The sequence below is a fragment of the Etheostoma cragini genome, chromosome 9 (genome assembly GCF_013103735.1).
Source record: "Etheostoma cragini isolate CJK2018 chromosome 9, CSU_Ecrag_1.0, whole genome shotgun sequence".
In the NCBI taxonomy this organism is placed as follows: domain Eukaryota; kingdom Metazoa; phylum Chordata; class Actinopteri; order Perciformes; family Percidae; genus Etheostoma; species Etheostoma cragini.
Genome location: NC_048415.1, coordinates 16,940,345 through 16,953,423, shown reverse-complemented (window position 1 = coordinate 16,953,423; position 13,079 = coordinate 16,940,345). Strand labels below are relative to the sequence as shown.

The window sequence follows — 13,079 nt, the reverse complement described above, 5'->3', positions numbered from 1 at the left end:
CAGAGCATCTAAGGCAATGTGATGTGAGGGGGTGTATGGTTGGCTTGTACAATACTGGGCAGGAGGAGAGCATCCTCCTCACTGTCAAGATTCATTTAGTCAGAACTAAGCACTCCAATAGGCCTGAGCTCTCCAATAGGCCATATCTTCTTCCTGTTCTTTTGGGCTGGGAGGGATTTTCTTTAAAGACTCCCTATCTCTCTCTCTGCATTAATGAAGACCCTCAAAGTGGTCCAGTGGGAGTTGCAGGTATTTCTAAGCCAATGAGGAGGTGAGAGCCTGGCTCCTGAATGTGTGCGGTTTGGAGAAGGGGAAAGATGGGGAATCAGGGAGCTTCATATTTAGCCCTGGCCTGTGGAGATTTTAGGGTCCTGTGTGCTGGAAATCCAAAGATAGAGCTTAAGAAAAAAAAGGCTTTCAAAAAAACCTTTTTGGCAGTCCAGCGTGGTTTCCCTTGAGTGGAAAGGAAGATATTTGGGTAAAGTCTCTGAGCAGACTTCACCTGGGACTCATCCTCTTGATGTGTTCTTAGAGGAACTCTAAGGATGGACAAGACTTGACGCAGTTTCTCTGAGGGAGTAAATGTAAAAGAGCCACCTCTTTACTGAAGAGTCTTACCAACACAGACACAGATTCCCACCACGGCTGGTCTGCTGCCATTGGCTAGTGTCCTCCGATGCCTTCTCCGAGCGAGGCTCTTTGCAAGAGCCCATTTTAAGAAATCTCCATGGATCAGCCCCGCTCTCTCCACCGAGAAGACACAAGCTTCCCCCGCCACTATTCCCAAACCCCCTCCACCGTCCTCTCCCCCGACGCAACCTCCCACCCCACCCTGCGACTCACAGCGCCCGGCACCAGGCTTCTTAAATGCATCTTTAATTCAGCAACTTTGAAGTGGCACTCCGGCAAATGCACTCAATCAATTATAAATGAAATAATCTCCTTATAATATTAGAGATTTTTAAAGTCTAAGAAATACTGGGAGATTAGGGAGCCCAAATCAGTTTTAGCGGTATCTAAAGTGACAGCAGGAGAATCATTGGAAGGAGCGGGTAGAAACTTAAAATGATTATGTAGATCTGTGTCACCGCCGAATGTTTCTCCAAATCCCTGCTGGATCTACCGCAACGGAGGAAACAGATTATTCCTGGCCTTATTTAAAGGGTTGGAGTTCTTAAGTGGCTTTTTTAAAGGAAACATTTATATATATTTACACATATATTTACAGCTACTCTCTCTCCCTCTCTACAGCTACTCTTGAAGCTCGTCACCGCCATCTTTTACCTCTGGGTCAGCCTGCGTTGTCCCATGTACATTAGCGTCCCTATTGCACAATGGCCAAAGCTGTTGTTAAAGTTTTTTTGTTACAACACTTATAATTAATTCATCAAAACTAAAGATGGCTGTAGATATGTAGTCATCACACGCATGTTGTATCTGGTAATTTAATAAATTTGGCTGAGGAAGAAGTTTTCATGCTTTATGAATCAAACTGTTGTCAAATATCTGTTTTTGAACTGTATCTAAAACATTTTGTGGATATCCAAAAGAAAAGATTGCATATTACATGTCATTTTATTTATTTGTATCATATTGCACAAATCTAATAAAATGCTTCATATTCAGACCATGTTGGTGCCACACATGCACACTCTGCTGGGCTGAACAAACCTTCTGTTTAGTTATACTTATTTTCCGCGGCGGCTGTTGTGTTTATCGCCTCCCACCATTACTCACAGTGGTAGAAATTATGACCCAGTGCACATTTCTATCACGCTGGGGTTCATTCATCTTTGATTACACCTTTCAGATGATATAAATTAGACCTATCCCACACTGTTAGCTTGATGGATTACAGGGGCCGATATGAAACAAACTGATCAATATCATGGATTAGTTTCTGTGTTTTAAGGCTATGCGACTCTGTGGAAACGAGTCTGCTTTTGCCAGCCTGCTCAACACTAATAAAGAACTCAGCCACTTTTTTAACTTTGCAGGTGTTTACCACTGGGATGTTTTCCACTGGGATGTTATATCACACAATTCTCATCTTTGCAATGCAAAATATAAAGTAATAAAATATAGGTTGCCCTTTTGGTTTTCTCTCGGTTTTCCCATCTGTATATCTGATGATTTTCAATTGGAGTGTCGTGCAACTTTGCTGTCATTAAATATACTCTTTCCTTTCTGTCTCTTCTTCAACCTTCCCGGTGAATCACTTACACTGTCATACCAGTGAGATATCTTTATTATAGTTGACACTTAGGGGAAAGCAGAAATCAATGGAGGGCTAACCGTTCCAGAGGGCAGAGGTCATGAAAGTCATAGAAATAACCTCCATATGTTGTTCAATAAGGGATTTGGTGACTTGTTTAAGAGAGAATAAAATCTTAAAATCATGTTTCACCACTTGTATGCACATTTTTTTTAAATAAAGCCTTTTGCAGATATACAATATAAAACATCGCTGGCTACTTCTATCAATTTTACATCAGCTAACTGCCTATTGCTTCATGTTGCACGAGCTTTTTCTGGACATGGAAAAACTTTTCTGCAAATGACTCCTGGAACAAATTACAGCCGTACAGTCAATTACTTGTAATTGCTTTACATAATTGTACTTTAATTTGCATCCTTTTTATCCTAATTTATTCAACAAATATTTTTCTAATTCTAAAAGTTTTAGTGTCTACTTTTCTTTCTAACGGTGTCACGTCTTTTCTGGTTTGTTGTTTTGTCTTTGTTATTTGTCTTGATGGCATTGTAAATGAGGGTCGCCCCTCAATGATTTCTCGAGCATAATAAAAGTTCAATAAATTAAAAAGTTATATTCACAAATAAATAAATGGAGGTTGACCTGGGCAAGCAGCTCCCCTTTCTAAGGGAGATCAGCAGCACCACACTGCGACCAGACATGTTGCTCGGGTCAGCAATTAAACCAGCGTTGCTGGTGGAACTGACTGTGCCATGGGAGGAAGGGGTGGAGGCAGCGAAATATGGAGACCTGGATGCCGAGTGCAAGGAAGGAGAATAGAGCACAAAACTCTGTACTCTGGAGATTGGAATGATGGGTTTTGTGAGGAGCCCAACATTGCACAACACCTGCTCCGAGACCTAAGGCTACGGGGCAAAGAGCTTCACAAAACCAGCTCTCAGAAGAGGTAGAGAAGGCCAGCTTCTGGTTCTAGCTGAGGAAGCGTGACAAGATCTGGGGAGCTAGCAGCTCCTAAAGAAAGGGTTAGCTGTCAGGGGTGTGAGGGAGACATCCCTGGTCACAGCCCCGCCACTACGTGGTGTTCCGTGATTAGGGGCGAAACATTAATGACTTGTAGTCCCCAGCTGAGGATCCCACAGCTGACCCGACAGGCACCGCCTAGCAGGTGTAAAAATCTACCGGTTCAAAGCAAAATGAGTATGTGTAATGTAAAAGATCTTACAGATAGTGACGAACCCACAGGTAATTATCAACCCACTTTGCAGTTAGCTCAGCTATACGGTGCGTTTAAGCGTCTTTTAGCTAATTGTTTTAGTTTTACAAACTGCAACTTGTTTTGGTTGACTCTTGTTGCTCTCATCAGCGTCATTTTCAGCCATTTTCAGCTCTAAAAACCCTCCGTATGATACATGCCTAGCACCAAACAGCAGACAGACACATCGCAACAAGCCTGCCAACAAAAGTCAGATATTTCCCTCAGGACTCGATGAAAACAAAAAGCTAAAAGGTGAATGAATATTATGTTTTTATGTATCCTAAAAAATATAAATGTTTCCATTGCCAGTGCCATCGCTCAGAGGTGCCCATTTAATGTTTCGTTATGGCTTTGTATAGACATGTTACTGAAAGAGCCACAATGCTGCCATGGTATTTGGCGAATGTTTTGATTGCTTAAGGGACTCTCATTTATTTCTATTTGCGCACATGCCATATGTAAAGCATTTAGGTTGACATCATAAAACTCAGTCAGAGTGTTTAAGGTGTGGAAAGACAAGTAAATGCATTTAGGCAGAACAGGCAGTGGGGTGTATTTGGCTTCTTCAACCAGACCTGCTGACAATTTGACAGGAGGTGTGTTTGACCATCCCTATTAGCAGAAAGGGGCAAAAGGAGCTAGCTGGGGGAATTCAGATTCATTTTACAATGAGGAAGAAGATGTTTCTGGAAAGGTAATGAAACCATAACAAGTGCATCAAGAAACATATTGATGCATGTATCAAGCTTAATGAAAAGGCTCCAAATGGACATAGTGCAGGTCAAATGAATAAGCTTTTAAAAATCAATCTCACCAATTACTGTCCGTTTCACTTGTGAGTGAGTCACGCTCGACTCGGCACAAAATCAAAATGGGCAGATGCAGGGAGAAGCTGAGCAGGGGGGAGAGTGACAACTTGATGTTAAGGTAATTATCACCACTTCTGGCATGAACTGAGGGGCCTCTTAACTGCCTCATTGTTGTTGTTAAACAGTTTGCTCTGTTGATTGATGATAAAAAGGAAACATGCACCCTAACCTCTCCTGGGACTATGACATAATGTGTGTGCGTCCCCTGTGACCCTGCCAGCTGGGCAGGCTAAACACAACACACACAGCCGGGATTGTATGGACTACCACAGGGGGCTGGATATCAATACATTATTCATATCCATCTGACGGGACACACTCTGAGGCGAGGCGCACACACGCGCACACACACACACACACACACACACACACACACACATATTCAAATTCAGCCACTTTATCATATCAGTGGCAGGGCTGAGAAGTTATACATCCCCGTAGATGCTCTGGTCTTTTCCTGCACTGTCATCAGATTTCCTGGCTCTCCCTTGTGTGTTACCTCCTCATTCATATTCATGTGGAGTCAGATTTCTGCCAAAGGGCTCTTCTGCAGGGTGGGGGTGTGTGCGGCAGGACCCCTTGGCAAGGGAAACACACTCAAAAAACACACACACACACACACACATACAGTATTAACCATCGTAGTCAATCTCACCATGAACATACTATACTCATTTTTTTTAAATGTGACAAATGTGTGTGATTTTTGAGCAGCAGTATCAAAAAAATATGTTTTTATGAAAAAAATATTTGTATGTAAAACACATCACCATTTCATATCCTGCATTATCAGACTCACATGAAAGTATTTTCCTTCAGTATTTACTTTTCTCATGCCCACGTTCCAATTCGGTGGATAGCTAAGCAGAGCTCATTAGAAAATAGATTAATACATACAGATATCCATCGTCTCGGGATCTCTTTAACAGGCTCTTTTTGCCCCCCCCCCCCCCCCCCCCCCCCCCCCCCGCTGCTGCTGTGTGCTGGTGGGATTATCTAATGAGAAGACAGCAGTTCTCACTCCCGGGTTCCTCCAGCCAGCCGCCGTCAAATTTCCACCACTGCTCCTTCTCTTATTCCCTGTTTCTGAGGGTGTAGCAAGTGGTTTTTCCCCTTCATGACAGTATTAAGAGTGAAACAGATGCAAGTTGACATGCAATAAGTGTTCTTCATTCGTCCCTGATTGGTGGAATCCGTGTACTTACTTCCGTGTACTTAACCAGGTACCCAGGTTAAGTGGCCTACCGCAGCGTCTCTGCAGAGACCTCGTTGCCTTGAGGCCATCTCTCACACAGTCATTTCTTAAGCACTTATTTCCACACTGGCTTGCATTCTCTGTGGAGGCTTCCAGCACAATGTAATTAGAGTTAAATGGCTGGGAGCAGACTTGCAGATCTGCAGATATAACCCTGTAGAATATGATATCAACTTGGCTGCCCATTGTTGTCATGCTATAATTAAGGTAAGTCATAACATGTTACACAGACTCTACCAATGTATCTGTGATAAAAAATTTGCAACAAAGGTAGACAATGGAAAATCCAGCATAAGAATAGAACAGGAATCTATTGGAAAATGATTCACTTTTTGGGTTTTCTTTAGAGTTTTGTGTTATCACTGTTTAAGATGAATTAATTGATTAATTGATTAATACTTTTAGGCGTTTTCTGAATTTTTAAGGGCTACTCACTGTAGGTGATGTCACAGCATCTGTGCAGAGTAGAGAGAACATCATCTTAAATCTTTGTTTAGCTTGCTCTCATGTCCCCGATTCTTTCTTCACATACACCATTTATACGTTGTTATGTTGATATGCTTCCTACTTTCAGCAAATGTGCTAATTTAAAGCTTTAGTGCGTAACCTTTTGATATTGATGAACGTCTGTTACATTCAAGCCATTGCTAAATTAGTTGCTGCAAAGCTAAATAAGACTATCCGCTCCACACAACTCTCTCTGCATTTCTCAGTATGGCCATGTTCAAAAGATTGTGTTGTCTGGCGACCAACCCTAACTCTACTGAAGATAATGACCTCTTCTGAAATGTCCATCATATTTTTTAATCATCCATCTCCTCCTTGGCTACTAGCAACTAAGGGTGGGGGGGGGGAATCAATTCAGCATAGTATCACAATATTTTCAGTGGCAATACTGTATTGATACACAGGCGCCAAGTATTGATCTTTTATTACATGTGTTGGTCAGTTTCTCTGCTTGACAATCCCATTTTGATAAATATAGATTGCAATATAACGCAGAATATTACAATATGTTCAAAATTGCAACAATATCGTATCGTGGCATAAGTATCGTGATGATATCGTATTGGAAGGCGTCTGGTGATCCCCACCCCTACTAGACACTGCGTGGAGGAGGGGTGGGGGCTGTTTGCATTCACGGAAGGCTTGTATCATGTGGACTCCCAACAGTTTTGTTTTGTTATTACTTAGAATTTCTCATGGGGGCAACAGAAACTACGCACTATGGCTTTAAGCAATAGGACATTTGGCACAGTAATCTTCCAAATGAAGCCATAAACATTTCTTTGTTGACAGCCCTTCTTACACATCCCCAACAGTTCTGGACAGAAGCCTACATTTTTTACTTTATCCACACAAATCATATATCACTATGTTCGCAAATGCTTTCAGGTGGTTACATTGAATTTTTTCAGGCCTCTTGAATGGTAAGTTTACCAGGGCCAATTTAAGTAATCTCAGACATAGATGCATTATTACATTTTTCATGGCTTTTTCAACATACTATACTATGTCATTTGAATCCCTTTTTTTAACACACTATACATTCCCTACTATGACGGTTTTTAAGGCTTTTTTCAACATACTACGCTATCACTGTTTTCAGCATAAATTACTGGCGGCACAGCATCTCAGTGGTTAGCATTGCTCCAACAAGCAACCAGCAAGTAGTCTCTGAAGACTCAGACTTTTCAACTTACAATACTAGGAATTTTTATTGGCTTTTTTGACATACTAAACTATGACTTTTTAAAAAATATTATACTACGACTTTATCACTTTTATCAACACACAATACTATGAATTTTTTCAACATACTATACTATGACTTTTTATTAGCTTTTTGACTTTGTGATCACTTTGTGACTTTTTTAACTTTCAACATGCTAAACTATTACTCATTTACCACTTTTTACAACACACCATAGGACTTTTTAATGGCTATTTTAATACTAATTAAAAAAAACATTAAATTAAACAATACTATTTCTGTTTTCAACACACAGCTTTGGTGGGACAGTGGCTTGGAGGTTTGCACATCTCCAACAGGCCTTTACTCTCTGCAAACTCTCAGCCAGGTTCAATTACCAGTCTGGGTTGACCTTTTTCATGATGTTTTTTTCAAAATACTTTACTATGACTTTGCTATCACATTTCTTGTTTTTACACACTTCTACGATGACTGTTTTTGGCATTCATAACATGATTTTTTATTACTTCTTTCCATTACATACATATCATTCCATATCAGACCATGCTACGACTTTTTAATGGCTTTTTTTGAGATGAGTCATTACAATCAACACAAGTTGTTTGGTGGAACAGTGGCTTGTTGGTTTGCATAGCTCCAACAGACAAGTATTATTGGAAGAGCTACTCAGGTTCAAGTCCTGGTTCAGATTGGCCCTTTTCATGATGTTTATTTAACATACTATACTATGACTTTGCTCAACATACATACAATGATTTTTTTATCACTTTTTTGACATACCATGCCACGACTTCTCAATAGCTTCTTACAACATACTACGCTATTACTGTTTTTAACAATAATTCTTCCGTGGCACAGTGGCTCTGTGTTTGGCCCTGCTCCAACAGGTAAGTACTCATTGCAGACTGACCCAGGTGTGATTACCAGTCCTGGTTGGCCCCTTTCATGTTTTTTGACGTACAGTACTTTTTATGACTTTTGTCGACATACTACATACCATACAATGAATTGTTTTCGATGTACCACACTATGACTTCTTTTAACATACTATACTGTGACTTTTTTTATCACTTTTTTCGGCATACTATGACTTTTGATATACTATAACTTTTTTATCACTTTTGGGATATACTATACTGTCACTTATGTATCACTTTTTCAACATAATGTACTATGACTTAGTTAATAATTTCTTAGACATGCCATTCTATGACTTTAGTAATTAGTTTGACATGCCGTACTATGACTTTTTTGTCACGTTTTACATACTATACTAAAACTTTTTTATTACTTTTTCATCCCTTTTTTCAACATAGTCTAATATGATTTAGTTTGACACATTCTATTCAATTCAATTAAATTGTATTTATATTGCGCCAAATTACAACAACCAATTTCATAATTGAGCAGGTCTAGACTGTACTCTGTGACGTTACTTACAGAACCCCAACAGTTCCTACCAAGAGCAAGCACTGGGCCACAGAAGCAATGAAAAACTTCCTTTTAAGAGGCAGAAACCTCAAGCAGAACCATGGCTCAGGGTGGGCGGTCATATGACTTTTTTTTATCATTTATTCTTAAGGGTTATGTGTGGCACTTGGGTGCATTTTTCCCAAAAGCTTTTGATTATTTATACGCAAAAATGCAGTTTTTGCTGTCTCCTATGATGTTTTATTATTTTAAATTATTTCTACTTTAATTATTCGTCCTTCACAAGTCACACAATTTTGACCTTTGGCCATTCTTGACAAACAGTTTTTGGTTCCTATTTAAATGGTCATGCTGGGGCCTCTTTAGGTAGTGGTTAGTCAGTGGGTTAATGCTGGATGTGTTTCTGCCCTGACCACCAGCCAAAGCCTTTTTTTGCAGAACAAGGCATTAACCCAGATTATGAAAGAACAATAAATCAACCCCTTATTCTCATTTCATAAAACACTGCTTAATAGAGCTTATGGAGGGAAGAGCTTGACTTGAACCGTGCTCTCGCTGAGATGCAGGCCCACAACATCTGAGGTAGGAACGATAATGGAAAATTGAAAAAGCTGTGATGTTTTTGTCCATGTTCATGCACATGTATGTGGGCACACACCTTCAGGCAAAGTTGCGTTAGACTTCATTGCAGCTTATTTATCGGATAGTAGGCCGAAAAGCAGCACTTTCACAGGTGTTTGAAACATCAGCCTTTATTCTGGTAAGAGACTAAAGAGGAGAACAGTGCAACTCAACAGTGAATTAATCTCAACAGATGAGCCTCAATTCTCTAAATGTTTGAATCCAGATGACCCACTGATGCTTTAAAGCAGATTTAACAACAATAGCCAGATGTTGGATGATGAGAGGTAGCTGTAGAAGGGAGCAGTTATCACACCCACTGAGTTTTTCCCTAGTCCTTTTAAACGAGAGAAGACTTAGAGCTGTTTCTAAGTGCTTCCGAATCAGATAAAACAGACAGAAAAAATAGTCTTCTCCATGTAAGTGTGCGCTGCTCTGTGAGTCTCATATAGACCAGAGAGGATTACTCTTGGATGGTAGGCTGGCTTTGGAAGGATGGGAATATAGACTTTCCTACTTTACAGGATCATGGCAGTCAAGTAGTAGATGGAAGCTTTTGCGGTGCCATGCAATGCTTCTTAAAAAGGGAATACAGCTGAATTTCACAGTTTAATAGTTTTAATACCATCTAGTACTACATTTGTTAGACTCTTTATTTAATTGTTAAAGTAAATACTTGGTTTCCGGCAACTGTTTTATGTTTACCCCTCGCTCAAAAGACAATCAGTGTTTCTTTTCGCTTTCTAATCAGAAGTGAAGTTGATGCTAAATTGGGCTGTAAAGCTTATTGTGCTATTGTGACACATGCTGCATTCGTGTGGTCTTTGCGAATGCTATTACTCAATGCGCTAAAAAAATAACGGTTTCCAGGATTTTTTTCCCTAAAACCACTAAAAGATTGCTATACCTGACTTGTTATCAGGGTTAATACTAAGAAACTAACCTAATACCATATTACAAATTACATGTGAGCACAAAATTGTTTTGCAATGGGTTAATTGATTAATCCTTTACTTTCCTGTTTCATGTGAATTTTCAAGTCGGGAGCTGACTTTTCTGATTATTCTGACACCTTATTAATGCAGCAATAATCTTTGGAGATACTTTTTGTTTGACGTCAGGTCATAGGTTCAATATATGTTAACTGTGAAAATCAGAGGACTACCACTTCAAAGGAAATCTATGACATAATTCTAAAGTAAAAAACATTTTCAACAGTGCATAGTGCAGTAAGTAGTATATAAATGTAATTTTAGGATATATGGTTGCAGCCAAAATATTGACAACATGGTAACATATTCCCTGCAACAGTCTGGTGTCTCCAGATATTACGTCTTGATTTGTGAGCTTTAGAGGAGCTGGTAGACATGTTTTTAACCTTCTGATAGGGCCAGACTGTTTCTCTGCTGCCTGTATTTAAAGTACGTATAGAATATACTCACCTAAACACTAAGGCTTCTCTTCTCTGCTTCTCTTAATAGTCATCAGATTCATCTACCATCCCTTATAGAACTGGCTCAGGTCTCCCTTGCACCAGCGCTTATTTATGCTAAATCACTTTAGAATTCAAGAAAATAAAACAATGGTTTGACATAAACAGGTTATCAATAAATTTGAGTAAAACTAAATTCATGGTATTTGGAAACTGTAAGTCAAAGCATCAAGCACAGATACAGATAGAGGGGGTTAACATAGAAAGAGTACATGAAAATAAATTCCTTGGAGTGATCATAGATGACAAGATTTGCTGGAAGTCTCACATAAAACACATCAAAACCAAACTGTCCAGAAGTATTTCAGTCCTAGCAAGAGCTAAGCACATTCTGGATCCCAAATCACTTCACATCCTATACTGCTCACTAATGTTACCTTATTTGAACTACTGTGTAGAGGTTTGGGGAAACGCTTATCAACACTCACTACAGCCACTAGTCATTATGCAAAAAAAGAGCAATAAGAATCATTCACAACGCCGGATTTCGGGATCACACAAATTCATTATTTCTAATGTCTAAATTGCTAAAATACCATGATTTAATGAAATATCAAATTGCAGTATTCATGTTCAAAGCAAGAAATAGCCTATTGCCTGGGAATATTCAAAAGATGTTCTCTGAAAGGGAGGGAGGGTATGATTTAAGGGGAAGAGGAAATTTTAAGACTAATAGATGTAGAACATCAAGGAAAAGATTATGTTTATCAATTTGCGGAGTTAAATTGTGGAGCAAACTAAATGAGAACCTAAAGCACTGCCCAAACATATTCCTTTTCAAAAAAATGTACAAAGAAATTATTTTCAGAAAGTATAGAGAACCACTGTAGAAAGTTTTGTTTGTGTTTTTTGTTTTGTTTATTTATATATATGTATGAGGGTATATGTGTATATGTATATATGTGTGTAGGTATGTGTGTATGTATGTATATATGTGTGTAGGTATGTTTGTGTATATATATATATATATATATATATATATATATATATATATATATATATATAGCAACAGAATTATAAATATTGTAAATTAAAGGAATGCAAGAATTAAAGGGGTAGGAGTGCATAAGTTTTACTTCTTCCAACTCCTTTTTGCACATGTGATAGAGGTATGTAAACACAGGAAAGAAGGGTACTTTGTTTGTTGTTTTTCTCTCCAATGTTTTTAAACATTGTTTTATTATTTATTTATATTATTTTTTAATTTTATTTGTATATACTTTCTCTTGCATGTTTGAAATAAAGATATCAATCAATCAATCAATCAATGCTGTTATAGTTTTAGACTGTTGGGGGACTTCTGTTGACACACTGAGCTCCTCTCTCCTCTCTCTTTCCATCTGTGTGCATCCATGTCCCAGAAACACTTGTTACTAATTTAGCTCTAGGGTACTTATTCCCTAGAGTCCTTATGTTTTTTCGCCCAGCAGTTTTCCTTGGATGTGGCACCTAAATCATGGTTGCAGCCGTCGCCATGGTCCTGCTCCGCACCCTGCTATGCATTGCTACATCCTGCTACACGCCGCACTGCCCTGCTACGTCCTGCTATGCCCTGCAGTGCCCTGCTACACCATGAACTACTACAACTACTATTACTGGTCATAGTTCTATCATCTTTATTTTGACTCTTATTGCCGCTGTGCATCACACCCCCAACCGGCACCGTCAGGCCGTACCAAGAGCTTGGGTCTATCTGAGGTTTTTCACTAAAAGGGAGTTTTCCCTCGCCACTCTCACACTAAATGCTTGCTTTTGGGGGAATTACTGGTAATGTTGGGTCTTTGTAAATTATAGAGTATGTAATTTGTAAATAAAATGTATATTTACTAACTTTAAAGTGTCTTGAGATAACTCTTGTTATGATTTAATACTATGAATAAAATTGAATAAAATTGAATTAAGGCGTCCGTGTGAGAGAATATGAAATATGATTTCTTATTAGCATGTAGCACTTAGTAGTAAACAACGTTTAAATTGAAATCCATTTTTACACCCACAGAATCTCCGAGTTCATGTATTGTTATTTTTCTGAACACACAATGCAGCATGAAAAGGATTAACAGCCACTAACAGAAGAAAAGAAAAAAACAGAGTCAGCACATGTGTGATGACTGTGTGACTCTGCTGTAGGTTACCAATAGTCCCAGACCCAGCCCTTTCCCTGGGTGATGGTTAATTACCCTGGATAAATCCAATGGCAATTTGTCAGGCTGTTCCAGTATGCTCC

At 39.1% G+C, this 13,079-nt stretch overlaps 1 long non-coding RNA gene across 1 annotated transcript in view; it reads right to left on the bottom strand.

The window, feature by feature from the left end:
• The window catches only part of LOC117950549, a 13,510-nt gene extending 9,196 nt beyond the window's left edge, over positions 1–4,314 (bottom strand). The window contains exon 1 of the long non-coding RNA XR_004657935.1: positions 4,304–4,314. This is a non-coding gene — a long non-coding RNA (uncharacterized LOC117950549). The remainder of the gene's footprint in view (positions 1–4,303) is intronic.
• Positions 4,315–13,079: the final 8,765 nt, after the last annotated feature.